Here is a 27,642-nt window from a genome sequence, read left to right as displayed (position 1 = left end):
TGCCATGCTTTTTCAGTGGTGGGCATAGTCAGTGATGTAACCATCCGATGTTTCTTGAGTCTTCTCCATCTCTCTCCAAAGGAGAAGGCGAATACAGCTCATTGGCACCCATCTGATTCCTTCTCCATCTGTAGAGATACAAGTAAACCCTCTTCCCCAAGTAGTCAACCTATCTAATTCCTTCTATTCACTACTTTCTGGATCTCTCCACATCACCTGCAATTAGCTAAAGATAGTGGAGCTGCTTGCACTGGACACTGCCATTCCAGTGAGTTATAAAAACCTGTCTGCTGGAACCAGTGCATCTTTATCAAAAATCAAGAAATTAATTGTATAAAGAGATAAATTTAGAAGTTCTCTACAGTTACCTGTGGCTCCCCCTATCTTTTGTTTTTGGAGGAGAGTCTTAATGTCTCTGTTTCTCCTCTCTCTCTCTCTCTATTATTGCCTGCCCTTGAGGATTAAAGGGTATGCCAGTAGTATATAAAATCTGATACTGTGCACAAAAATGTGCAAAGTGTTTAGAAGTATATGCAGGTCCATTATCTGTTTTTATTGCTTGTGGCACACCTATAATTGCAAATGCTTGTATAAGGAATTCAGTGACCACTTGGGTTGTTTCTTTTGCTGCTGATAATGCAAAAGTAAATCCAGAAAAGGTGTGGACTACAAAACAGATAAAAGACAGATGACAAAAGACTTATAATGGATCACATCCATTTGTCAAATTTCATTGGGTCTCAAACCATGAGGGTTTTTCTCTGGAGGAAGCATAGGAGCATGGACAGGAAGGCAAGCTATAAAGGCTTTTACTATGCTCCTAACTTCATATTTTGTTACCCCAAATTGCAAATGTAAAACTCGAGCAGCCTGAGGATATTTAGAATGAGATTCTTGGGCTGCCTGAAATAAAGGCGGATTGGCCAACATGGTTAGAAGGCTATCTGCCTTTGAATTTCCATCAAAAATAGGACTTGGAAGTCCACATTGAGAGTGGACATGCAAGATATAAATCTTACCTGGATGCTTTCTCACTTGCTCTTGAAGTTCCTTAAAGGGTTCATACATCTATACATACATACATACATACATATACATATATGTATGTATGTATGTATCAGAAGCTACAAATTTTATTTGGGCTATGACAATTCTTTGTACCACACCTACTGAATAGGCCAAATCAGTTATTATATATATATATATATATAATATATATATATATATATATATAATATATATATATATATATCTATCTATCTCCTGGATAATAAGAGGTAGAATGATTGCATACAATTCATTCTGCTGAATGGAGTGAAAAGTTCTGACTATTCTCTTCATAGTTAAGTCATAATTTAACTATGTTAAGTTTGTTATGTTTGAATGTATCTATAAAGATAGTTCGTCCTTTAAGAGGAACCTTAGAAATCTTTTCTTCAAAAATCCATTGCCAATTATGAAATAGCCAGGTTATCTTTAATGGAGACCCGTGTGAAAAATTTGGAGCCATGTCCAATAAAATTTGCCACTCTGGGATGGTTTCACAACAAACATTAATTTGTGCATTGGCATAAAAGGTATATACCTTGTCAGGTCTTATTCCAGATAATTATACTGCTTGTTTAATGGCCTTTAATAAAATTCTAGTCACAAGCACTGAATAAGGAGTAACGCTTTGTTCTGGTTGTGCTGAGAGGTTCACCCACTCTATCACGCTGTGTCTTTGATGAAGGACTGCTGTGATGTGGTGCCTCTTTTGTAGCAAAAAACTTATATTTCCAAGGATTTTTGAGTGACTCTTTCAACCACATTGGATAAAGTCAGATCAACTTCTCTCAAAGCCTTTTGAGCTTCTTTTGTAAGCTGGTGTGGTCAGTTTAAAGCACTGTCTCCCTTTAAAATGTCATATAATAGTTGCAATTGATAGATAGTCAAGCCTAACACTGGACAAATCCATTGGATATGTCCTATCAATTTCTGAAAGTCATTTAAGATGTTCAACTTCTCTGTTCTTATGGAAAGATTTTGTACGGTAAGTACCTTAGGATATACTTCACATCCTAAATATGTCTTTGAATTTTTTTTTCTGTAGCTATATGCAATTTGTAATTCCTTACTGTTTCTATGGTCTTGTGTAGACCATAGAAGTGCTTCTAACATTTGCTCCTCAGGTGCACACCCCAATATATTATCCATGTAATATAACAACATAATTTTTTGGAAATGCTTTTCTTACTAGAGAGAGTTTGGCACATAATAGGGCTATTTTTCATTCCCTGTGGCAAAACTGTCCATTCATATCTTTTATTAGGCTAAGCTAAGTGAATGCTGGGCACTGAAAAGGCTAATCTTTTCATATTCTCCTTATCTAGAGGGATAGAGTAGAAACAATCCTTAATGTCTATAACCCAAAAAGGCCATTCTCTAGGCAATTGAGTAGGAGATGGAAATCAAGGCTGAAGGTTTCCCATAGTTTCCATCTGTTCATTTACTTTTCTTAAATCAGTCAATATCCTCCAATATCCTGAGAGAGCAATGTTGAGATCCTCCACTAGTATAGTTTGCTGTCTAATTCTTCTTGAAGTTCTCTTTACTTCTCTTCTAGGAATTTGGATGCTTTGCCACTTGGTGCTTATACATTTGGTTTTGATAATACTTCATTATCCATGGTACCTTTAAGAAGAATATATTTTCCTTCCTTATCTTTTAAAATTATATCTGGTTTTGCTTTTGCTTAATCTGAAGTCAGGATTGCTATCCTTGCTCTTTTTTTTTACCTCAGCTGAAGTATAATAGATTCTTTTCCAGCCTTTTACCTTTATTCTAAATTTAAAGAAATTTTAAATGAGTTTATTGTAAAAAACAAATTGTAGGATTCTTACTTTTAATCCAGTCTGCTATCTGCTTCCATTTTATGGCAGAGTTCATCTCATTCATATTCAAATAAAATTACTATTTCCTGCCATTTTGTTTACTTCCAATTATACTTTTCTCTTTCCTTTTCTGCTTTCCCTCCTCCCCAGTATTTTATTATTGATCATACCTTTCTTCAAACAGCCCTCACTTTTTGCAGTCCCTGCCTTTTTGTTATACCTTTATATTTCTACTTCTGTTCTCCCTTCTATTAACCTTCCCACTTCCTTTCATCCTTCCATACCTACTTCCCTATAAGATGAGACAAGTTTCTCTGTGAAGCTAAATGTGTTTGATATTCTCTCTTTCTGCCAAATCTGATGAGAGTAAGATTCACATAATGCTCATCCTCTTCTGTCTTTCTCTCAATTGCAATAGGTCTTTTTTTGCCTCTCCATAACTACATTTTCCTCTTCTTCCAGAAGAATCACCTTTCCTCCTCTAATTTCTCTTTTATATCATCACAGAAAATCAAATTACATCTATACCATCTAAATATACCCATGACAGAGCTACAGATCTCAAGAGTTAAACATATCATTTTCCCATATAGGGATACAAGCTTTTTGACTTTTAAAAGAAAGTTATTTTTTCTTTCTTTTTTACCTTTTTTATGCTTCTCTTGGGTTCTGTATTTCAAAATCAAATATTCTATTTAACTCTGGTCTTTTCATCAGAATGAAATTCACCTGTTTCATTGAATGTACATCTTTTGTCCCTGGAAAGATGATTCTCAGTTTTGTTGGATAGTTGATTCTTGTCTGCAATTCAAGTTACTTTGCTTTCCAGAATATCAGATTCCAGGACTTTTGATCCTTTAAAATAGAAGCTGCCAGTGGGAGAACTGTTCGGTTGTGCAAATATGTATTGTATCTAGGATATACTGCAACATATTTAACATATATAGGACTGCTTGCCATCTTGGGGGGGGGGGTTGAGGGAGAGAGGGGAAAAAAACGAAACATAAGCGAGTGCAAGGAATAATGTTGTAAAAAAATTATCCTGGCATGGATTCTGTCAATACAAAGTTATTATTAAATAAAATAAAATTTAAATTAAAAAAAAATTGCACAGAGAAAAATAAAATAAAAAAAAATAATAAAAATAAAAAAAAATAAAATAGAAGCTTCCAGGTCCTAGGTAATTCTGATTGTGGTTTCTTGATATTTGAATTGTTTCCTTCTGGCTGCTTGCAATATTTTCTCTTTGATTTGCTAATTTTGAAATTTACCTATGATGTTCCTTAGTGTTTTCATTTTGGGTTCAAAGGTTATCAGGGAAATCGTTCAATGGCCATTTTACTCTCTGGTTCTAGGACATTTGAGCAGTTTTCTTTGACGAATTCCTGAAAGACGATGTCCAAATTCTTTTTTTTCATGACTTTCAGGAAGTCCAATAATGCTTAAATTGTCTCTTTCTGATCTATTTTCTAGGTCAGTTGTGTTTCCAATGAAGTATTTTACATTTTCTTCTATTTTGTTCATTTTTTTGTTTTGTTTTGTTTGATTCTTGAAGTCTCATTGTTTCATTTGTTTAATTCTAATTTTTAGTGAATTATTTTCTTCCGTTGATTTTTTTTTAAATCTCCTTTTGCATTTGGCCAATTGAACTCTTAAATGAAGTGTGCTTTTTTTTTTCTTTTCACAGATTTTGTTTTTCAATGAATTGGTTCTTTTTTCATATCTGTTTTTAAGGACTTATAGACTTTTTCCATTTCATCAGTCTATTTTTAAGGAATTTTCTTCAGATGATTTCGGGTTTTCCTTTTCCATATCATCTTGCAAAGATCTGATTTTCTTTCCCCATTTTTCTTCTAACTCTCTTTTAAGATCCTTTTTGAATAAGAATTCAAAGAGAATTTTGAATACAAATGTGAATTTTGAATAAGAATTCAAAGAATTCCAAGAAAGCTTTGTAAAATGAGAACCAACTCATATCACTCTTTGGGGCATCATCTGGAGCTGATTTGCCTCTAGGATTCTCAGGGAATGTTTTTGTTCAGGGTTAAGTGATATGTGATTTTCAGGTACAAATAATAGGTGAATTTTTGTTTTACACAGAAATTTAGGAACTAACTTGTGACAAAAATGGAAGAGTTGTTTATCAGTTCTATGAAACTCTATGCCAGAGGTTCTTGAGATTCTTGATCACAGACTTAGCTATCTTTGATTGGGAGGTATAACATTCTCTTCTCTAAAATATAATGTTCTCTGGGAGCAGATCTCTTGGAGAACTTCTGGGAGCAGCCTTCATTTCAATTCAAAGTAATAATCACCCCAAATGCAGCCTGGAGCTAAAAGTTCAGATCCTTGATTGTCTCCTTCAAAATAGTCCTGTTAGGGACACTGATACATTGTTGGTGGAATTGTGAACACATCCAGCCATTCTGGAGAGCAATTTGGAACTATGCTCAAAAAGTTATCAAGCTGTGCATACCCTTTGATCCAGCAGTGTTTCTACTGGGCTTATACCCCAAAGAGATACTAAGGAAAGGAAAGGGACCTGTATGTGCCAAAATGTTTGTGGCAGCCCTGTTTGTAGTGGCTAGAAGCTGGAAAATGAAAGGATGTCCATCAATTGGAGAATGGTTGAGTAAATTGTGGTATATGAACGTTATGGAATATTATTGTTCTGTAAGGAACGACCAGCAGGATGAATACAGAGAGGACTGGCGAGACTTACATGAACTGATGCTGAGTGAAATGAGCAGAACCAAGAGATCATTATATACCTCAACAATGATACTGTTTGAGTATCAATGATACTTCTGATGGAAGTGGACCTCTTTGATAAAGAGAGCCTTAATTGATCAAAGATGGACAGAAACAGCTACACCCACAGAAAGAACACTGGGAAATGAATATAAACTGCTTGCATTTATGTTTTTCCTCCCGGGTTATTTATACCTTCTGAATTCAATTCTCCCTGTGCAACAAGAAAACTGTTTGGTTCTGCACACATATATTGTATCTAGGATATACTGCAACCCATTCAACATGTAAAGGACTCTTGCCATCTGGGGGGAAGGGGTAGAGGGAGGGGGGAAAAATCGGAACAGAAATGAATGCAAGGGATAATGCTGTAAAAAATTACCCTGGCATGCGTTCTATCAATAAAAAATTATTAAAAAAATAATAATAAAAACAAACAAACAAAAAACAAACAAAAAAAATAGTCCTGTTAGCTTTCTTAGAAGCCTATCTCTCTCCTTGGTTCTGAGAGCTCTTGCCTCCAGTCCTTTGTCTCTTCCAGCTGCTGCCTCTAGCTCTCTCTGAATCCAAAGCCTCTAGTCAGCACAAAGGTATAAAATAGAATGAATCTGACTCCAGCTCCCAGAGTGGGCTTATGTCTATCTGATTTGTGAATCTCCTGGACTCCATCCAAGTTGAGGCTCCTAGCTTATGTATGCTCTCTTAAAGGTGTGAAAGGTGTGAACTCTAATAAATACTAAGTACGTAAGTATTGTCTCTATCATTTCCAGTGACTTAGCACCTTTTATCAAGTTCTGGCCCATAACAGGGAGGAGAAAAATCCTTTGAGTTGAGATTTGGCTTCCTGTAGGAATCAAACTATTTTTACATTGACTCAGGTTTTGCTCAGAAGTTTTTCCACAGCAAGTATGACATTGAAAAGGGGATAATTTTTCAAATGCATACCTCTCTCTTTAATTTCAATTGTGCATTTACATGAATCCTAAATTACTTTATGCATCAACAGACTATAAACCCACCTTCCACCTCCATCCACTCAAGGATTGTTCAATAGTTATAAGGGTGATTAGACTCATTAAAAATATTTATGCATATTGTATCTATATTGTGACATATTTAACATGTATGGGACTGCTTGCCATCTGGGGGAGGGGGTGGAGAGAGGGAGGGGAAAAATCAGAACAGAAGCGAGTGCAAAGGATAATGTTATAAAAAATTACCTTGGTCTGGAAAATGAATGGATGCCCATCAATTGGAGAATGGCTGGGTAAATTGTGGTATATGAATGTTATGGAATATTATTGTTCTGTAAGAAATGACCAACAGGATGAATACAGAGAGGCTTGGAGAGACCTACATGGACTGATGCTAAGTGAGATGAGCAGAATCAGGAGATCATTATACACTTCGACAATGATATTGTATGAGGATGTATTCTGATGGAAGTGGATATCTATGACAAAAAGACCTAACTGAGTTTCAATGGATAAATGATGGACAGAAACAGCTACACCCAAAGAAGGAACACTGGGGAACGAATGTGAACTATTTGCATTTTTGATTTTCTTCCCGAGTTATTTTTACCTTCTGAATCCAATTCTCCCTGTGCAACAGGAGAACTGTTTGGTTCTGCAAATATGTATTATATCTAGGATATACTGCAACATATTTAACATATATAGGACTGCTTGCCATCTTGGGGGGGGTGGAGGGAAGGAGGGGAAAAAAAGAAACATAAGTGAGTGCAAGGGATAATGTTGTAAAAAATTACCCTGGCATGGATTCTGTCAATACAAAGTTATTATTAAATAAAATTAAATTTAAAAAACATTACCCTGGCATGGGTTCTGTCAATAAAAAATTATTAAAAATTATTTATGTAATATTTCATGGTAAAAAGCAGTCCCCTGTTGAAAGTGATATTTTGCATTGACACTTTACCATACTGTTGAGTATGTTACTTGAGAGGCATCAAAATTTCTCATTTCCAGCAAGCTGACATCTGGTTCGTAACTTTTAGCATGGTTGGTAAAGCACAAATACACTAAATCAAGTGACAAGGAAGCCCAGAGTTGGATATCCAAGAGAGAAGAACTCATATTTCAGATATATTTTCTGTATCATTAATTTCTAATTGTGTGAGTGTGTTTGTGTGTACATACACATGCATACACACATATATATGAATGTAAATAAGTATACATAAAAAAGAGCTACTTTTAAATGAAAAGGTAACAGATTTAAAAGGAGTGAAAATTATGAACATTAAAAATGCTATTCCAAAGTGGGCTGTTTGGTTGTTGTTGCCTCTCCTCCCACCTAGAAGTTTGCATAATGCCCGAATTTTAAGAATCCAGGACAAACTTCAGAAACTTATAAAGCAGAGGAACTGAATCTTAATTAAAGCAAACCCTGGCTCTCTACTACAATATGCAAACTGACTGGGTGTAATGGCCCTTGAAAATGCCCAGCAGGTATTTATGTTCTACACAGTATAAGTCTGACAGACTAATGCTCACTTATCACAATGTATTGGGGGTCTTTTTAGCCAATGATCAGAAGCATGATGATCCTGAAGGTAGAACCCCACATGGGCCAATAATCACAAACCATAAAGCTAAATGCATTGCAATGAGAGGGATGGTCTGTTACTGTCTTGCCAGAGCACTGTTGCTATCTGTGAGGCTGGGAGGTCAGAATATTAGATGTAAAAGGCAACATAATTTTTCAACTGCAACTTAGAAATCTTAGTTAAATTGTTTTTGACATTCAAACACACATGGGAGAAATTATCTGACTTCTTTCCAGATTTTGAATACTCTGATCCCACTGATATCAGCATTGTAATGTAGAAAACTTTTTTTTAGTGTTTTTCAAGCTTAACTTGAGTAATAAGATGAAATAACATAGAGCTATAGAAACTTAGAATGTGAGAGGAAGAAAGGACATATCAGATAAATTTCCATCCCTTAATTTTTAGGTTGGGAAGCAAAGTTATGGAATGAATTGCTTTAGGTCATATACAGAAGGTAACCACACTAAAAAGGTCTCAGAGATGAGCCTACACCTGTAATGCTAGTCTCAAACAATTATAGTGAGAATAAATGGAAAAGATATATACATATATACATGTATATACAGTCATATATATTCACACACATACGTAAATACTCACAAATATATGTAAAGCTGTAAGGAAAATTCATTCTGAAATATTCATAAGGATATTCTAAATATGCACAGTGTTTTTGATAAGTATATTTAAAAGGGTCAGGAAGGATTTTGAAAATAATTAAGAGCAGGCCTATTGTCAAAAAATTGACTAAGAGATAGAGAATAGAATTCTACCATGTGTATTGTTATGTATGTGTGTTTAGAGATCATATGGGGACGATAAATGGAAAGCTAATTATCTATAGATGGTTGGGCCCTCCTGAATACTTCTCTTTGAAGTTGATATTAGAATTTAAGTTCCTTGAGAACAGGAGCTGTACTATCTTATCTATTTATATTTTTATATCTAATAGCACAATACATGTAGTAAGTGTTTCTATCTATCTCCTGAGTTTCTTTTTTTGTGCTATTATATCAGGTCTGAATTGTGGAGAATATATTGGACAAGGAATTGGACAAACTAGGAAAAAACACATAATTTTGTTTAGCGTTCCAGATAACTTTTCTTCTTTTTAATATAAGCATGATTTCATTTTTTTTTAAATGGAAGTTTAGCTTCCAGTATGAAGTATACTTTCTCTCAAGTCCTGATCTCTAGCACAATCGGGTATATCATTATTATGATTCTGGCAAGTACAGAGAAAAGCTGATGAAAATCTTGTGCATGAAAATATTGAATTTTGGAATCTGGAAGAAGAAACTAGATTTTGCTCCAAATCTTTTCTAATCCAAAGAAATTCTGTGAAATATTGAAAATAAATTCTTCACCAAAGTCTACATTTCCTACCTTTTTCTTTTAGAATAATCAACTATCTGTTTAAATATAATAATTTATTTTTCTAGTCCCAATGCATGACATCTCCAAATCATGTTTTGGAGTAATGCTGGAAAAAAAGAGATTGGATATAACATTAAAATCTCTTTCTACCAAATTAATCTAATATAAATCAGGATGAGATAGATATCAAAGTTTCTTATTTTTCTATTATTATTTGAGATTCACCCTCAATCTTTAATTCCCTTTTATGGTTCATTTAGAAACTATCAAATGACAACAAACATTCTTTAAAAGACTGATTACCCAGTGTCATTCCATACTTCTTTATGCAGTGGACAGGGCAATTCAATGAACAAAATAGCTACTCATATTTTACTTAAGTAACCAGCAAAAAAATCCTCGGCAGACTATTCATTATTATAATGTTCATGTTCCCTGTACTCAATGCCCCTGGCCTTGGAATATTTCTTGAGAGCTACTGCCGGAAAATTCTCTGTGCTTGGCAGAAGTCAAGAATTTATGATGTGGCTCTGAGCAGTACTGAGGCAAATAGCAAAAACTGTTATCTTTAGTGCACTTTTGCAAGACTACTGGTTAAAAGGTACATCTGATCAGAAATTCTACTTTCTGGTGCAATGCAACAATTACACTTCTTCATTTGAAAAGCCTATACCACATCAAGTTCAGAACTACAAGTTTCTAAGAAACCGAGTATTTCTATTAAAAGATTTCTCAATAGACTCATAAATACTGGCATACATTACCATAACTTTGCTAAGCTAGATAGAGTTATAGGATAAGAACATCAAATACCATGACATAGCTGACTTTGAGTAACAATGTGATGTCGTAGGTAAACTGTTGAACTTTGTTTTATATCTCACCTCTGATATCTCTTGTCTGGATGGTCATGGTTAAATCAGAGGCCTCAGACAACTTTCTAAGACTAGGTTAGGGAAGAGTTGCTGTGAGATTTGGCAGATGGGGAGGGAGCATTGCCATGCTACAAATCCCCAATAGACAAAATTATAGGCCCAAACAATAGGAATAAGAGCAGCAACAAACAACAGCAGTAGAAATAACAAAAACAGCGAGGATAACAAGAATAATAAAAACCCAGTAGTTCTTCTCTCACACTTGTAAAAATCAAATATGATATTATCTGTAAAGTACTTTGCAAACTTTTAAAAACATAATAGAAATGGAAGTTATATAGAAATAGCTGCTGGGATTCCATATGAAGTCCATGGAATAGAATAAGAAAATGTACTAGACGTACCTTAATGGCAAATAGCTTTTATTCTTGTCAAGGCAAATAGTGACCATTTTACCCATCTTCACAGAACAGAGTGTCATATAGGCAATGCAGGTATCTGGGGTTGTGCTAGAGTTTTAGAGACTAACTTTTGCATTTTAAATGTTTCTGAGATCACAGGATTTTTGAACTGGATAAAATCTTTGTGGTCATTTTATCTAACCCCATCATTGTGCAATATGGAAACTGAAGCCCACAAAAGAATGACCAGCTTTCCCAAAGTTATGAAGGTATTAAGTAGAAAATTTAAACTATGAACCCAGGTTCCTTAAATCCAAATCTGAGGCCCTTCCCTTAATTATCCATAAGTAGAAAAGTATGGAGATAAGGTATGTTCTTACAGTTTTCAGATCCCAGTTTAGTAAACAAACCCAAGTTCTCTGGACTTCGGCATCTTTCCTCTTCAGGTCTAGACACTTTAGTGTATAAATGGCACCAATGCTATTTTTCTGCTCAAGGTTGTTTTCATGTAGAATACTGTAACAGATTACCCCACTATTCTGTGGTTTGAGGACATTTCAAAAACATCTTTCCTGTTGAAGTACCTGAAGTTGATCTATCAGTGTTCTATTTCTTTGTAACTATATTGAAATAAAATAACCTTGAACACATGAAATCATTATAATTCATTAACAGATTAGTAAGAATTACTTTGTCAGCTTCTTTTTTTTTTAGAACAGATAGATGAGAGTAGACTTACTTGAAGTAGAACATGACATAAGTAGGAAACCGAGGGAGATAGTCCATGAACATGAGTGGAGTATAACATTCCAGGAGACTTGGTTAGTGCCATACATTTGGAAATATTATTTAATGAGTCAAGTGTCTTGTTTATTTTTATTTACACTGTTAGGGAAAAGAGGAAAACTGAAATATTTATAGGACAAATGGATGGAGGGGCCAATTATGGCAGACAATAGAGAGGAGAATTTGTTCAATTCTTATTTTAATTGTGTTTCCTCTGTCAATAAATCACATATATATATATATTTGTATTGGAAAACATAGCAAAATGGCTAATAGCAATTCAATGCCCTTTTTAAACTGAGAGTGTATAAAACTACCTAGCTGTTCTTAATGAATTCAAGTCATTGATGATCCCATAGATTCTTAAATACCAAACCAACTGTCAAATAAAATTGCTTGGACACCTGTGATCTTTGAAAGATTTTGGAGAAGGACTTGAACCTAGTATCTGAGGAGAGCAAATGTTGGAATAAAGAAAGGAAAATAATGGAATATATAAATTTTATTCCAGGATACCTAACTTTGATTCATTTCTGGAATATATTAAAGGGATGGTTAGTGGATGTTTAAAAAGTGTTTCAGTAACCTATTAAGAGTCAGGTTGTTTTATTCAAAAGCAAGTTATGTCGGATTAAAATCAGTTTCTTCAGAATAAGAATCCCAAAACATCTTCATAAACCAAAGCATGTCTCCAAATATATTAAGATGAAACTTGAATCTGCAAAATTCTAGTGGTTATATAATCTTTTCAATTGAGTGGTTTCCTTCAGTGATACAAATAAAAATCTATTCATACCTCTTCATTTTGTTTTATTCTCATTCATGTCCTAGAAGTTCACCACAAGAGGTACAACCAAGGCCATCTTTATTTTTATACTTAAAACATTGACAAGTTATCAGTGGAGAACTCTGGTTGTCCATTTGCCATTCCTCATTCTTCAGTTGTGATTGGCCTATTTTCTCTTTCTGTCAAGCAGTTCTTGGATGGCATCTTTTACTTCTGTTATCCATTGATTTCATGATTATTCCTCTTCACAATAAAATATTATTTTATTTTTATTATGAGTTTTTGTTCAGTAACCCTCATATGAAAGTCTGAGGGTCAGAGTCTACCACTGAGGCTTACAACGCCAACCTCAACAAATCATTTCATCAACTTGGGTCCCATATGAAATATGTATTTCAATAGGGATAAAAATCTTCAAGTTCAAATAATAGCACTGAAGAAATAAAAAAACAAACAAACAAACATTTATTTTGACCTATATGATAAGAGTTTTGTCCTAGGGAAATGAAAAGAGCAATGAATAGAAGTTGGAAAGAATAACACTCACAATAATAACAGATAGCATTTGTGTAATGCTTACTATAAACCAAATCTATTTGTGCTAAGTATTTTACAATTATTATCTCATTTGATCCTCACAACAACCCCCAGCAGGTGAGTGCAATTAGTATCCCTATTTTTAAAGATAAATATGGGTTTAAATGATTTCTCCAGGGTCACAAGACTGATAAATATCTGAGGCTAAAGATATATTTTGGTTCTTCAGCCACCAGGCTCTATCAACTGTACCACTGAGCTTTTTGCAACCAATTGAGAAACAAATCACTCATATCTTGGCTCCATTTAGGGTTTTCTTGTCAAAGATATTGTCATGATTTGCCATTTCCATTCTCAGTTCATTTTATAAATGAGGAAACTGAGGCAAAATGTATTAAATTTCTTATTCAGGAGGCCTAGCCAAGATAGCAGAGTGAAGGCAGGAACTTGACCAACCTCTTCACCATATCATTTCAAATACCTTTAAATAATGACTCTAACCAAATTTTAGAGCATCAGAATACCCCAAAAGACAGAGTCGAACATTTTCCAGCTAAAGACAACTCACAAGATTATTAGAAAAAGTCTGTGACACCAGAAGGGAGTCCAGCATGCAGTTCTGATGCAGACCACATCAGCACAATCCTGGACAAAACCCCAGATTCTGCCCTGGCCCAACCTTCAGCATCAGCATGGTGGGACTTCTGAATCAACACCAGTTCTGGAAGCCTCTGGACTTCTTGGCCCAGAGACACCAGGGAGTACTTGGAAGATCAGTGCAGAGTGTTGCAATGGAATGGGAGTCTGCTGTGTAGACTGTGTTCTATCCACTGTGCATCCTGCCTACCCATTAAAGACGCTTGGGTTTATTAAAGATCATAACAACTAAGCTTTAGAGTTCTACATAGTTGGAAAAGCCAGTGCTTGGGAAATAACTTCCTGACAAATATTTAGAAAGATTTTATACTTTAAGAAGAGGCCTGTTTTAATGACCTTCTAGCTATAAGATTCTACATTTGATTTTCCAAGAGCAAGATAAGAGCTTATTTGACTGTATATCTGTGTTTCCAATGGATACAAGAGAAGAGAGGGGTCTGAAAGGATGTGGATAGGCATCATAGATAAATGATCTATTTATCAACTTTGGACAGTTATATTGCTATATTGTAATGTGTACTATATAACTTTGTCTTTGGATTTTCCTTTAATTTCAAATATTTCTTTAACACATCCCTCAAGGTACAGACACTGATATAATTTTGTCTATGGGATTGGACTGTACATATACTTGGATAGATTCTTACTTTTACAGAAAATATATAATCCTATGGCTAGGTCAGAATCTTACTTCATTATTAATCATGGAATTCTCTTGACATTCTGCTTACTGCTGACTGTCATTGTCTCTGTTCTGTGACTATCCCAGATTCTTGATTAACTACTTGCCTTAATTTGTAATAACTGTCCTGTAACATATGTCTTACTGATCTAGGTTCTTATATTCTCTCGAAATAGCATTGTTTCTTATTATTGCCCATATGTTGAGTCCCTGACTGCTATCTGATGATCGTTGGGCTTCTACAACCCCCAAATCCAGCATAACTGTAATCCAGTTTATGAATTTAAAAAAGCATAGTCTTCTTCATGCCACACTCTACATGTTTTCTTATGTTTCTGACAGATGGGATAATAAACATATGACACTGTATACGGACATTTTACAAATCAGAATTTTTGAGGCTTTTTGCAATTTTTTCCAAATTTGCCAAAAATATGGAAAATTCAGACCTAAAATGTCCAACAGATTGAAAATAAGAACATTGACAATTCAAGAAAGTTATTTATACTATTGTATCATGGGAAAAAAACCACTTGTTTTAATTTAAGAAATCAATGCCAACTGTGATATTACCATTAAGAATATGGGTAAATCATTTTGCCATTCTGAGTTATTGTGTTTATTAAACTGTAGAGGTGAATCTCAATGATCTCTAAAACTCTTTGCACCAGTACAGTAGATCCTCTCCTATAGTAAGAACTAAATAAGCAGTGATCAGGTGATCATTCTTGAACAAGCAATTTTGGATTCACAGATCCTTATTTTAAGTGTTTATGTAGGCACATTAACTCTAAGGATAATTGTTGCTTCACTGCATATACTAAATCACTAAGTAGTTTGTGTAATGATTTTTAACTTTATTATTGTTCAATGTCAAGATTACAAAGAATAGTTACTAAATGAAAATTATGCTTTCTTTTTGTTTTGTCTTTTTATTGCTTATTTTTACAGGTGTGTAGCTTATTTTAGGATTCCTCAAAATCTATTAAGTACCCCTTTTCTATTTTGAGAGAAACTAAAGTTTGCTTTCTAGGAAATATTCTACTTATCTATAACATAATAATAGTAATAGTCAGCATTTATATGTCACTTAATCTTACCAAGAATTTACATATGTTATATCATTTTTTTGGTCAAGTAAGTACTATTCTTATCCTCATTTTGTTGTTGTTATCATTCAATCATTTTCAGTTTTATCTGACTTCCTGGACTCATTCATCATTTTCCTGGCAATTTTCCTGGATTCTAGAGTGATTTCCCATTTCCTTCACCAACTTATTTTATAGATGAAAAACCTCAGTCAAACACGGTAAAGTGATTTGCCCAGGGTCACACAGCTAGGAAATGTTTGAGCCTGCATTTGAACTCAGAAAGATGAGTATTCCTGACTCCAGGTTCAGCATTCTAACACTGTATCACCTACCTGGCATTTCACATCTTTATATTAAGAGATAAAGAAATTACCCTGAGTCACATAAATACCAAGTTTCTTAGGATTCAAACTCAAATCTTCCTGATTCTAAGTATCACATGCCAGCCTCTGATCCTTTTTACTACTTCAGCTAGTTAAGTACCACAATGTTCTAGAGTATATTTGAATCACAATGATTCAATTAACTATTAATTAAATAAACAAGGACTTTTTAAAAAAAAATCCTTTTTTTTGGCTTATTTATTGTATTAATTCATGTAGTTTATGTATCTGTAGGTAATTTCTTAACTTCAAATTTTTAGTTTTGCTAGCTTATCAAGTGATGGCAAGATGGTGTAGTGAATAGGAAACTAAACTAAAAACCCAGAAGATTTGAGTTTGAGTTCCTTCTTGACCCTTCTATGCTATGGGCAAGTCACCTGACCCCTTAGTGTTCTAGGCAAATCTAAAAGACTATAAGTTTTTGAGAAGGTTCTCATCTTCATTGATAAAAGGACTCTCCTCATTGGCAATTAGTTCACCATAGTAGTAAAATCATAGATCCCATCAAATACTATTATTAATACAATCTACTTTATTTTCTATCTTACCTAATTCTCTATTTTTCTTTTCATTTGTATATACTTTAATGCTTGGCTGATGTCTTTAGGAATTACCATCTTCACTTCCAAAAAAATTTCTCCCTGTCCTCAATTTAGAAACCATTCCACAAAGAAGGAGGAGGAAAAGGAAAAGAAAGAGAAGGAGGAAGAAGCAAAAAAAGAGAGAAGGGGAGAGAAAGAGAAAAAGAGAGACAGACAGACAGACAGACAGAGACAGACAGAAATAGACAGAAACAGACAGGCAGACTCAGAGACAGAGAGAGAGAGGAGAGATGAAGTCATGTAAGCACAACTGTCCAGAACATCAAACAAATCTGATAGTATGTTCAGTTTACCACTTCCAAAGAAACCCCTGTAATTCACATACTTTTACAAAGAAGAAAGTTCATTTTCTTCTGCATTCTTCAGTGGAAAATTTGATTTTCTTCTTCAGTGACATATAATAATTACATACTATTCATGTTTAATTTATGCTATTGCTATTCTTTCTATTTGCATTGATGTACTTATTTATATACTGTTTTCCTGGTTTTACTTACTTTGCTTTCCATTAAGTTATATCAGACTATACAAGTTTCCTCATAATTTTTAAATTTCCTGTTTCTTGTAGTCCAGTAATATTCCATTACATTCATATACCACAATTTGTATAGCCATGAAATAATTAATGACTTTCTCTTTACTCACTAGTACTATGCTATCATAAAATGTTCTGCTATAAACATGCAGATATATGTGAAACTTTTCTACCATTGATTATCTTGTAATATAAATGCAGCAATAAGATCTCTAGATCAGTGTCGACATTTTAATCAATTTGTTAATTCACATTTAATCACTTTAATCCAAATTGTATTCTTAGTATATATTCAATGGATTGACCAATTTACAACTTTGTTAACAGAAAATCAGTGTTTGCATTTGACCTCAATTATTTCCAAAATTGGCCATTACCATCTTTTTTCATTCTTTCCAGTTTCTTAGATAAGAGATTAAAGCTTGACATTGTTTCAATTTGCCTTTTCTTATTAGGAAGGAAAGAATGAACATTTATTAAGAGCCTAGTATATGCTGTGAAACTGTGCAAAACTTTTTAAAAATATTATCTCAATTGTTCATGGCATCAATCTTGTAAAGTAGGTGCTATTATTTTTCCCACTTTACAATTACAGACATTGAGGCAGATAGAAATTAAGTAACTTGCCAAGATTCATATAACTAATAAGTGTCTGAGGCTAGATTTGATATCAAGTCTTCTTTTTTTTTTTTTTATTTTTAATTTTTTTATTTAATAATTACATTATATTTACACTCATTTCTGTTCCGATTTTTTTCCCCCCTCCCTCCCTCCACCCCCTCCCCTAGATGGCAAGCAGTCCTTTATATGTTGGATATGTTGCAGTATATCCTAGATACAATATATGTTTGCAGAACCGAACAGTTCTCTTGTTGCGCAGGGAGAATTGGATTCAGAAGGTATAAATAATCCGGGAAGAAAAACAAAAATGCAGATAGTTCACATTCGTTTCCCAGTGTTCTTTCTTTGGGTGTAGCTGCTTTTGTCCGTCATTTATCAATTGAAACTCAGGTCTCTTTGTCAAAGAAATCCACTTCCATCAAAATATGTCCTCATACAATATCGTTGTCGAAGTGTATAATGATCTCCTGGTTCTGCTCATTTCACTTAGCATCAGTTCATGTAGGTCTCTCCAAGCCTCTCTGTATTCATCCTGCTGGTCATTTCTTACAGAACAATAATATTCCATAACATTCATATACCACAATTTACCCAGCCATTCTCCAATTGATGGGCATCCATTCATTTTCCAGTTTCTAGCCACTACAAACAGGGCTGCTACAAACATTTTGGCACATACAGGTCCCTTTCCCTTCTTTAGTATTTCTTTGGGATATAAGCCCAATAGAAACACTGCTGGATCAAAGGATATGCACATTTTGATAATTTTTTGGGCATAATTCCAGATTGCTCTCCAGAATGGTTGGATTCGTTCACAACTCCACCAACAATGCATTAGTGTCCCAGTTTTCCCGCATCCCCTCCAACATTCATCATTATTTTTTCCTGTCATCTTAGCCAATCTGACAGGTGTGTAGTGGTATCTCAGAGTTGTCTTAATTTGCATTTCTCTGATCAATAATGATTTGGAACACTCTTTCATATGAGTGGTAATAGTTTCAATCTCATCCTCTGAAAATTGTCTGTTCATATCCTTTGACCATTTATCAATTGGAGAATGGCTTGATTTCTTATAAATTTGAGTCAGTTCTCTATATATTTTGGAAATGAGGCCTTTATCAGAACCTTTAACTGTGAAAATGTTTTCCCAGTTTGTTGCTTCCCTTCTAATCTTGTTTGCATTAGTTTTATTTGTACAAAGGCTTTTTAATTTGATGTAATCGAAATTTTCTATTCTGTGATCAGTAATGGTCTCTAGTTCATCTTTGGTCACAAATTTCTTTCTCCTCCACAAGTCTGAGAGATAAACTATTCTATGTTCCTCTAATTTATTTATAATCTCGTTCTTTATGCCTAGGTCATAGACCCATTTTGATCTTATCTTGGTATATGGTGTTAAGTGTGGGTCCATGCCTAATTTCTGCCATACTAATTTCCAATTATCCCAGCAGTTTTTATCAAATAATGAATTCTTTTCCAGAAGTTAGGGGCTTTGGGTTTGTCAAACACTAGATTGCTATAGTTGACTATTCTGTCTTGTGAGCCTAGCCTTTTCCACTGATCCACTAATCTATTTCTTAGCCAATACCAAATGGTTTTGGTGACTGCTGCTTTATAATATAATTTTAGATCAGGTACAGCTAGGCCACCTTCATTTGATTTTTTTTTCATTAATTCCCTTGATGATTCTCGACTTTTTATTGTTCCATATGAATTTTGTTGTTATTTTTTCTAGATCAATAAAATATTTTCTTGGAAGTCTGATTGGTATAGCACTAAATAAATAGATTAGTTTAGGGAGTATTGTCATCTTTATTATGTTCGCTCGGCCGATCCAAGAGCACTTAATATTTTTCCAATTATTTAAGTCTGACTTTATTTGTGTGGAGACTTTTTTATAATTTTGCTCATATAATTCCTGACTTTCCTTTGGTAGATAGATTCCCAAATATTTTATGGTATCAACAGTTATTCTGAATGGAATTTCTCTTTGTATCTCTTGCTGTTGGGTTTTGTTGGTGATGTATAAAAATGCTGAGGATTTATGGGGATTTATTTTGTAGCCAGCTACTTTGCTAAAATTATGAATTATTTCCAATAGCTTTTTGGTAGAATCTCTGGGGTTCTCTAGGTATACCATCATATCATCTGCAAAGAGTGATAGTTTGGTTTCCTCATTGCCTACTCTAATTCCTTTTATATCTTTCTCGACTCTTATTGCCGAGGCTAGTGTTTCTAATACGATATTAAATAATAATGGTGATAGTGGGCAACCTTGCTTCACTCCAGATCTTACTGGGAAAGGTTCCAGTTTTTCCCCATTGCATATGATGCTTACTGATGGTTTTAAATATATGCTCCTGACTATTTTAAGGAAAAGTCCATTTATTCCTATGCTCTCAAGTGTTTTTATTAGGAATGGATGTTGGATTTTATCAAATGCTTTTTCTGCATCTATTGAGATGATCATGTGGTTTTTGTTTGTTTGGTTATTGATATAGTCAATTATGCTAATAGTTTTCCTAATATTGAACCAGCCCTGCATTCCTGGTATAAATCCTACTTGGTCATAGTGTATTATCCTGGTGACAATTTTCTGTAATCTTTTTGCTAATATTTTATTTAAGATTTTAGCATCAATATTCATTAGGGAGATTGGTCTATAATTTTCTTTCTCTGTTTTCAGCCTACCTGGTTTAGGTATCAGTACCATATCTGTGTCATAAAAGGAGTTTGGTAGGACTCCTTCAATCCCTATTTTTTCAAATAGTTTATATAACATTGGAGTTAATTGTTCTTTAAATGTTTGGTAGAATTCACATGTAAATCCATCTGGTCCTGGGGATTTTTTCTTAGGGAGTTGATTGATAGTTTGTTCTATTTCTTTTTCTGAGATGGGACTGTTTAGGATATTTACTTCTTCCTCTGTTAGTTTGGGCAAGCTGTATTTTTGGAGGTATTTTTCTATTTCATTTAAGTTGTCGAATTTATTGGCATAAAGTTGGGCAAAGTAACTCCTAATTATTGCTCTAATTTCCTCTTCGTTAGTGGTGAGTTCTCCCTTTTCATTTTTAAGACTAACAATTTGATTTTCCTCTTTCCTTTTTTTAATCAGATTTACTAAGGGTTTGTCTATTTTGTTGGTTTTTTCATAGAACCAACTCTTAGTTTTATTAATCAATTCAATAGTTTTTTTACTTTCAATTTTATTGATCTCACCTTTTACTTTTAGAATTTCAAGTTTAGTGTTTGACTGGGGGTTTTAATTTGTTCCTTTTCTAGCATTTTTAATTGCAAACCCAATTCATTGACCTTCTCTTTCTCTATTTTATACAAATAGGCCTCTAGAGATATGAAATTTCCCCTTATTACCGCTTTGGCTGCATCCCATACATTTTGGTATGATGTCTCATTATTATCGTTTTCTTGGGTGAAGTTATTAATTATGTCTATGATTTGCTGTTTTACCCAATCATTCTTTAGTATGAGATTATTTAGTTTCCAATTATTTTTTGGTCTACTTCCCCCTGCTTTTTTGTTGAATGTAATTTTCATTGCATCGTGGTCTGAAAAGGATGCATTTACTATTTCTGCCTTACTACATTTGAGTTTGAGGTTTTTATGTCCTAATATATGGTCAATTTTTGTATAGGTTCCATGAACTGCTGAAAAGAAAGTGTATTCCTTTCTGTCTCCATTACATTTTCTCCAGAGATCTATCATATCTAGCTTTTCTAGTATTCTGTTTACCTCTTTGACTTCTTTCTTATTTATTTTCTGGTTTGATTTATCTAATTCTGAGAGTGCAAGGTTAAGATCTCCCACTATTATAGTTTTACTGTCTATTTCTTCTTGCAGCTCTCTTAGTTTCTCTTTTAAGAATTTAGATGCTACCCCACTTGGTGCATATATGTTTAATATAGATAGTGCTTCATTATCCATGCTACCCTTTAGCAAGATATAGTGTCCTTCCTTATCTCTTTTAATTAGGTCAATTTTTGCTTTAGCTTGATCTGAGATCAGGATGGCTACCCCTGCTTTTTTGACTTCACCTGAAGCATAGTAGATTTTGCTCCAACCTTTTACCTTTAACCTGCATGTATCTCCCCGCTTCAGGTGTGTTTCCTGTAAACAACATATTGTAGGATTCTGGCTTTTAATCCATTCTGCTAACCGCTTCCTCTTTATGGGGGAGTTTACCCCGTTCACGTTTATGGTTAGAATGACCAATTCTGTATTACTTGCCATCTTGTTAACCCGGTTTATGCTTTCCTCCCTTCTTTCCCCTTTCCCCCCCTTCCAAGTATTAAGCTTGTGAGCACCCTTGCTTCTCACAGCCCTCCCTTTTTAGTGTCCCTCCCCCCGCCTTAGAGTTCCTCCCCTATCTTACCCCTTTCCTTCCAGTTCCCGTATTCCCTTCCGCTTAGCTTATTCCTTCCCTTTCCACTTTTCCCTTCTCACTTTTCAATGAGATGGGAGAAGTTTCACCATAGATTGAATATGTCTTAAGATTTTTCACTTAAAGCCAATTCTGAAGGCAGTAAGATACCCACTATATTCATCCCCCTCCATTCTTTCTCTCAGATATAATAGGTTTCCTATGCCTCTTCATGAGATGTACTACCCCCACTTTACCCTTTTTCTGGTACAATGTCCTTTCCACATCAATTTCTAGAACAAGGTATACATGTATTCTTTATACATCTATATAGTCAAAATATAGTTCCCAAGATTAATCTTTACCTTTTTAGATTTCTCTTGAGTTCTATATTTGTAGATCAAACTTTTTGTTAAGTTCTGGTTTTTTCATCAGAAATAGATGAAATTCGCTTACTTCGTTGAATGTCCATCTTCTTCCCTGGAAAAAGATGCTCATTCTGGCTGGGTAAGTTATTTTTGGTTGCATACCAAGTTCTTAGCCTTTCAGAATATCATATTCCAGGCCCTTCGATCTTTTAATGTGGATGCTGCCAGATCCTGGGTGATCCTTATTGTGGCTCCTTGATACTTGAATTGGGTTTTTCTAGCCGCTTGCAATATTTTTTCTTTCACCTGAGGGTTCTGGCATTTGGCCACTATATTCCTTGGTGTTTTGATTTTAGGATCCCTTTCAGTGGGTGATCGATGAATCCTTTCAATGTTTATTTTTTCCTCTGTTCCTATGACTTCTGGGCAGTTCTCTTTGATAATTTCCTGGAAGACAGTGTCCAGGCTCTTTTTTTCATCATGTTTTTCTGGGAGTCCAATGATTCTCAGATTGTCTCTCCTGGATCTGTTTTCCAGGTCTGTTGTCTTCCCCAGAAGGTATTTCACATTTTTCTCCATTGTTTGATTTTTTTGGATTTGCTTGACTGATTCTTCTTGTCTCCTCGAGTCATTCAATTCCACTTGTTCAATTCTGATTTTCAGTGAAGTATTCTCTTCACTCACTTTTTTAAAATCTTTCTCTAATTGTCCAATTGAGTTCTTTTGTTCTGTGGAATTTTTTTCCATTTCGCCAATTTTGTTTTTTAGAGAGCTGTTTTCTGTTTCCAGTTCACTAATCCTATTTTTCAAGGATTTTACTTCTTTATCCACTCTCTCTTTAACTTTCTCCAGGCTCTTTTGCCAAGCCTCCCTCTCCTTTTCCCAAGCCTCCCTCTCCTTTTGCCAAGCCTCAGTCTGCTTTCCCCATTTTTCTTCTAGCTCCCTTGTGAGAGCCTTTTTAATCACTTCTATGAGTTCATCTGTGCTGAGGAACAGACGATCTCCTCCTTTGGGGAATCACCTGGGGACTGCCTGTTTTTAGTCTCCTCAGGATTTAGAGTCTGCTCTCTATCTGTATAGAAGCTGTCAAGGGTTAAAGTCCTCTTCAGCTTCTTGCTCATTCTGTCTATTAATCAGAGACAAACTACCAAAGAAAAACAGAAAAAACTGGAGTCTTTCTTTGGGGGGGGGCTGGGTGTGTTATCGAGCTTCCTCTACAGACTGCAGGGGGCAGCAGTGAGGCACTAGCAGGACTGTGCTGCGCCTGCGCTCTGAGATCCCAAAGCGTGCTGAGTCACTGAGGGGGGGGGGGGGGGGGCGGCCAGGTCCTGAGAGACTCCAGCTGTTTGCAGTTGTGTTCTTCAGCCCTGGTGTTTTTAGCTTCTCTGCTGGGCTGTTGACTTGCTGCAGGTTCCAAACTGTAGCGAAGCTCTCCCCGCAGAGACGGCTACGATCACTCCCCACCCCATCTCAGCTCTGCTCCCGTGCTCTCACTGCTGTTGCCCTCAGCCTGCGCCCGATCTAAAACCGCCCCAGCCCTCCAGTAAAGACAGACCTTTCTTGGCGGATCTCAAGGATGGCTTCTCTTGGTAACTATTTGTGGGTTTTTTTCAGTCAAGCATTGATTCAGAGGCTTGTAATGAAGTGGATAGTGAGAGAAAGCGCGGAGCTTATGCAACTGTGAGCCTCCTCTCCGCCATCTTAACCGGAAGTCCGATATCAAGTCTTCTTGACCTCAGGCACAATATTCTGATGCTATTTTATTATCAGTGATGTAGAACAATTTTTCATATGATATTAATCATTTGCATTTTATCTTTTTTATTTATACACACATGTGCATATACACACATACACTTATACATTTTGTTCTGTACTTAAAAATCACAAAATGCATATTTATGCTCACAGCATCACAGGAAGATCTATAAGAAAATATGAATCTCCATTTTATGATATTTTATTTTTTCAAGTATATAATAATCCTGCTTATCTGTGCTGCTTTTTAGTGTTCCTTCTGTTCTCTTCTGTGCATTTTTAAAAAATGTTTCCATGAGTCTCCTTTTTTTCACAATTGCTATTTAACTAGTAACTTCTCTTCAAAATATCTAGACTGAATTTATATCATATGAGGAAATGTAGCCATACTTTTTCATATATTTGTAAATAATTTTAAAAATTAATTTATCTTTGATGTTTTATATACTTTGCTTTTGAATTTCTATGGCAAGAAATTTCACTGCTCCTTAGAAAGAATAGTTATGATTTTTGTTGTTTTTAAAATTTCTTTTTCTGAGATTGTGTTACTCAAACTTTCTATTTCCTATTCTATAAATTTGGAAATTTTATTATATTTTAGTTAGTATTTATCCATTTAAATTCAGTTGTATGCTTTTTTGGCATATAGTGGAACAAGCATGTTTCAAATAGCGTCCTTTATTCTTCATTTGTTCTGATCAAGTTTCACCCCTTCTTTCCTCAATGAGTTTGTTGGATAATTTACAGCTTTGTTCTCTTTCCCAACTCCTGCTGTCATAGTAGGGATATATAGGATAGATATATATATTGATTCTCTCAAATATGCTGATAATTCGATTTTTCAACATTTTTACTTCTCACGAGCTATTTTTCCAACTTGTCTCAGCTACATACAAACAATCACATCTGGGTCTCCAACAATCCTGGCAACACTAATCTTTCCTACAACCTCCTGAATTTTTGCAGTCTGGAAAGTATCTCACTCACACCTTTTATTATCTGTGTTAATACAGAATTGGATTTGCTATCTTATTTTAAAGTTGTTTAAAAAAACATGAAGTTTGGGACAGTTCCTTCCCAGTGTCAGATGAACAGAATCCATCTTTAACATCAAAGTCAAGAAATAGATTGGAAAAATCAAAAATCAAAAAAATCACTTCACCATATTATTGTGGCTGAAAGGAAGATTAAGACACAAACTCAAAAGAAAGCAAAAATGTGAACACAACTACAAAAAAAACCTCAAAAGAAAAAAAATGAAAATTGGACAGAAATCCATTAAGAATTCCTGCAAATGTTAAAGAAGTATATGAGGAGCAGGAAAAAAAAATGAGAAATGAAATGAAAATGATATAAGAAAGTCATGAAAAGGTATTTGGTAAAATAAAATTTTAAAATATTGGATAAAATAATATCTTTTAAAAATTGTCTTCATGATTTAAAAAAGCATAAAATATCAAAAAAAGAACTCCTTTAAGAGTATAAGTTGCAAAATAGAAACAATATTTAAAAGATCAATGAAGAACATAATATTAATAGTGTTTTATTTTTCCAAATACATAAAAAATTAGTTTTCAACATTCATTTTTATAAAACTTTGTGTTCTAAAATTTTCTCCCTCCCTTGTCTACCCTCTCCCTAAGACAACAAGAAATCTGATATATGTTAAATACGTGCAATGCTTTTAAAAATATATCTATATTTGTTATGTTGTAGAGAGGGAGAGAAGATAAAGAAACAAGCAAAAAGTGAAAATACTATGTGTCAATCCACATTCAGTCTCCATAGTTCTCAATGCAGATGTGAGTAACATTATCCTTGAATCACACATTGTTGAGAAGAGCTTAATCATAACATAATCTTCCTGTACAATGTTCTCCTAGTTCAGGAGATTTTCCATTTGCTTTCCTTCTAATTGTGACTGCATTGCCTTTGTTTATGCAAAAACTTTTTCATCAAATGTAATCAAATTTGTCCATTTTGCATTTCATGATGTTCTATAGTTCTTCTTTGGTCATAAACCCTTTTCATCTCTCTATATATGAAGGTAGATTATCGCTTGCTCCATCAATTTGCTTATAGTATCACTCTCCATGTCTAAATTATGAACCCATTTTGATTTGTCTTGGCATAGGGTATTAGATGTTGGTCAATGCCTACTTACTGCCATACTAGTTTCCAATTTTCACAGCATTTTTTATCAAATAGTGAGTTCTTATCCTAGAAGCTGGAATCTTTGAGTTTGTCAAATATTAGATTACTGTAGTCATCGACTGCTCCATCTTGTGTACTTAACCTATTCCATTGATATACTACTCTATTTATTAGACAGTACCAAATGGTTTAGATGATCACTACCATTACAGTAAAGTTTTAAGCCTGCTGTGACTAAGCTCCTTCCTTTGAATTTTTTTTCCATTAATGACCTTCATATTCTTGACCTTTTGTTCTTCCAGATGAATTTTATTATTATTTTTTCCTGGTTCTATAAAATAATGTTTGGCATTTAGATTGATATGAGACTAAATAAGTAAATTAATTTAAGTGTATTTGTCATTTTTATTATATTAGCTTGGCCTACCCATGAGCATTTGTTATTCTTCCAGTTGTTTATACCTATCTTTATTTGCATAAAAAGTGTTTCCTTTTGAAACTAGGCACAAAGGACTATCAAAATGTGCATACCACTTAATCTAATATTGTCTACTTTGGGACTATATCGCAAAGAGATCACAAAAGATAGGAAAGGACATACTCATGCAAAAATGTTTTAGGAATCCTTTATGTTGTAGCAAAGAATTGAAAATTGAGTTGATGCCCCTCAATTGGGGATTGGCCATATAAATTATGGTATGTGAATGTAATAGAATGTTATTGGTCTTCAAGAAATTTTCTGATTTCAGAAAGGCCTGGAAACACTTATATGAAGTGATGTTAAGTGAAGTGAGCATGATCAAGAGAACGTTGTATTAAGTAATAAAAAGATTACATGACACTCAACTGTGATTGACTCAGCTCTTTTTCACAATGACATGATCCCAGAAAAATTTCAATGGTCTTCTGATTGAAAGTGCCATCTATATCTAGAGAGAGAACAATAGAGATTAAATGTAAATCAAAGTAGTATTTTCATCTTTTCTTATTTCTGTTGTTTGTTCTTTCTTGTTTTTTCTTTCTTGTGTTTTGTTTTTTCCCTTCTGATCTGATTGTTCTTGTGCAGCATGATGAAGATCTGAATATACTTAGAAGAATTTCAGATGCTTAACCTATATTTGAATTTTTTCTGTTTTATAGAGGATGGAGCAAAGAAGAGAGGGAGAAATATTTGGAATACAAGGTTTTGTAAAGGTGAATGCTCAAACTATTTTTATATGTATTTGGAAAAATAAAATACTATTCAAAAAAGTATTTCATAATTGTGTTCATATAGTTCCTGGCTTTGTTTTGGCATGCAAATTCCCAAATATTTTATATTGTCTACAATTATTTTAAATGGAATTTCTCTTCCTATCTCTTCCCATTAGGCTTTGTTGGCAACATATAGAACTATGCACAGTTTAATAGCCCTTTGGGCAAAACTTCACATTGCTCTCCAGAATGGTTGG

Source organism: Antechinus flavipes, chromosome 1 (assembly GCF_016432865.1).
Source record: "Antechinus flavipes isolate AdamAnt ecotype Samford, QLD, Australia chromosome 1, AdamAnt_v2, whole genome shotgun sequence".
In the NCBI taxonomy this organism is placed as follows: Eukaryota; Metazoa; Chordata; class Mammalia; order Dasyuromorphia; family Dasyuridae; genus Antechinus; species Antechinus flavipes.
Note: the sequence above shows the minus strand (reverse complement) of the source record.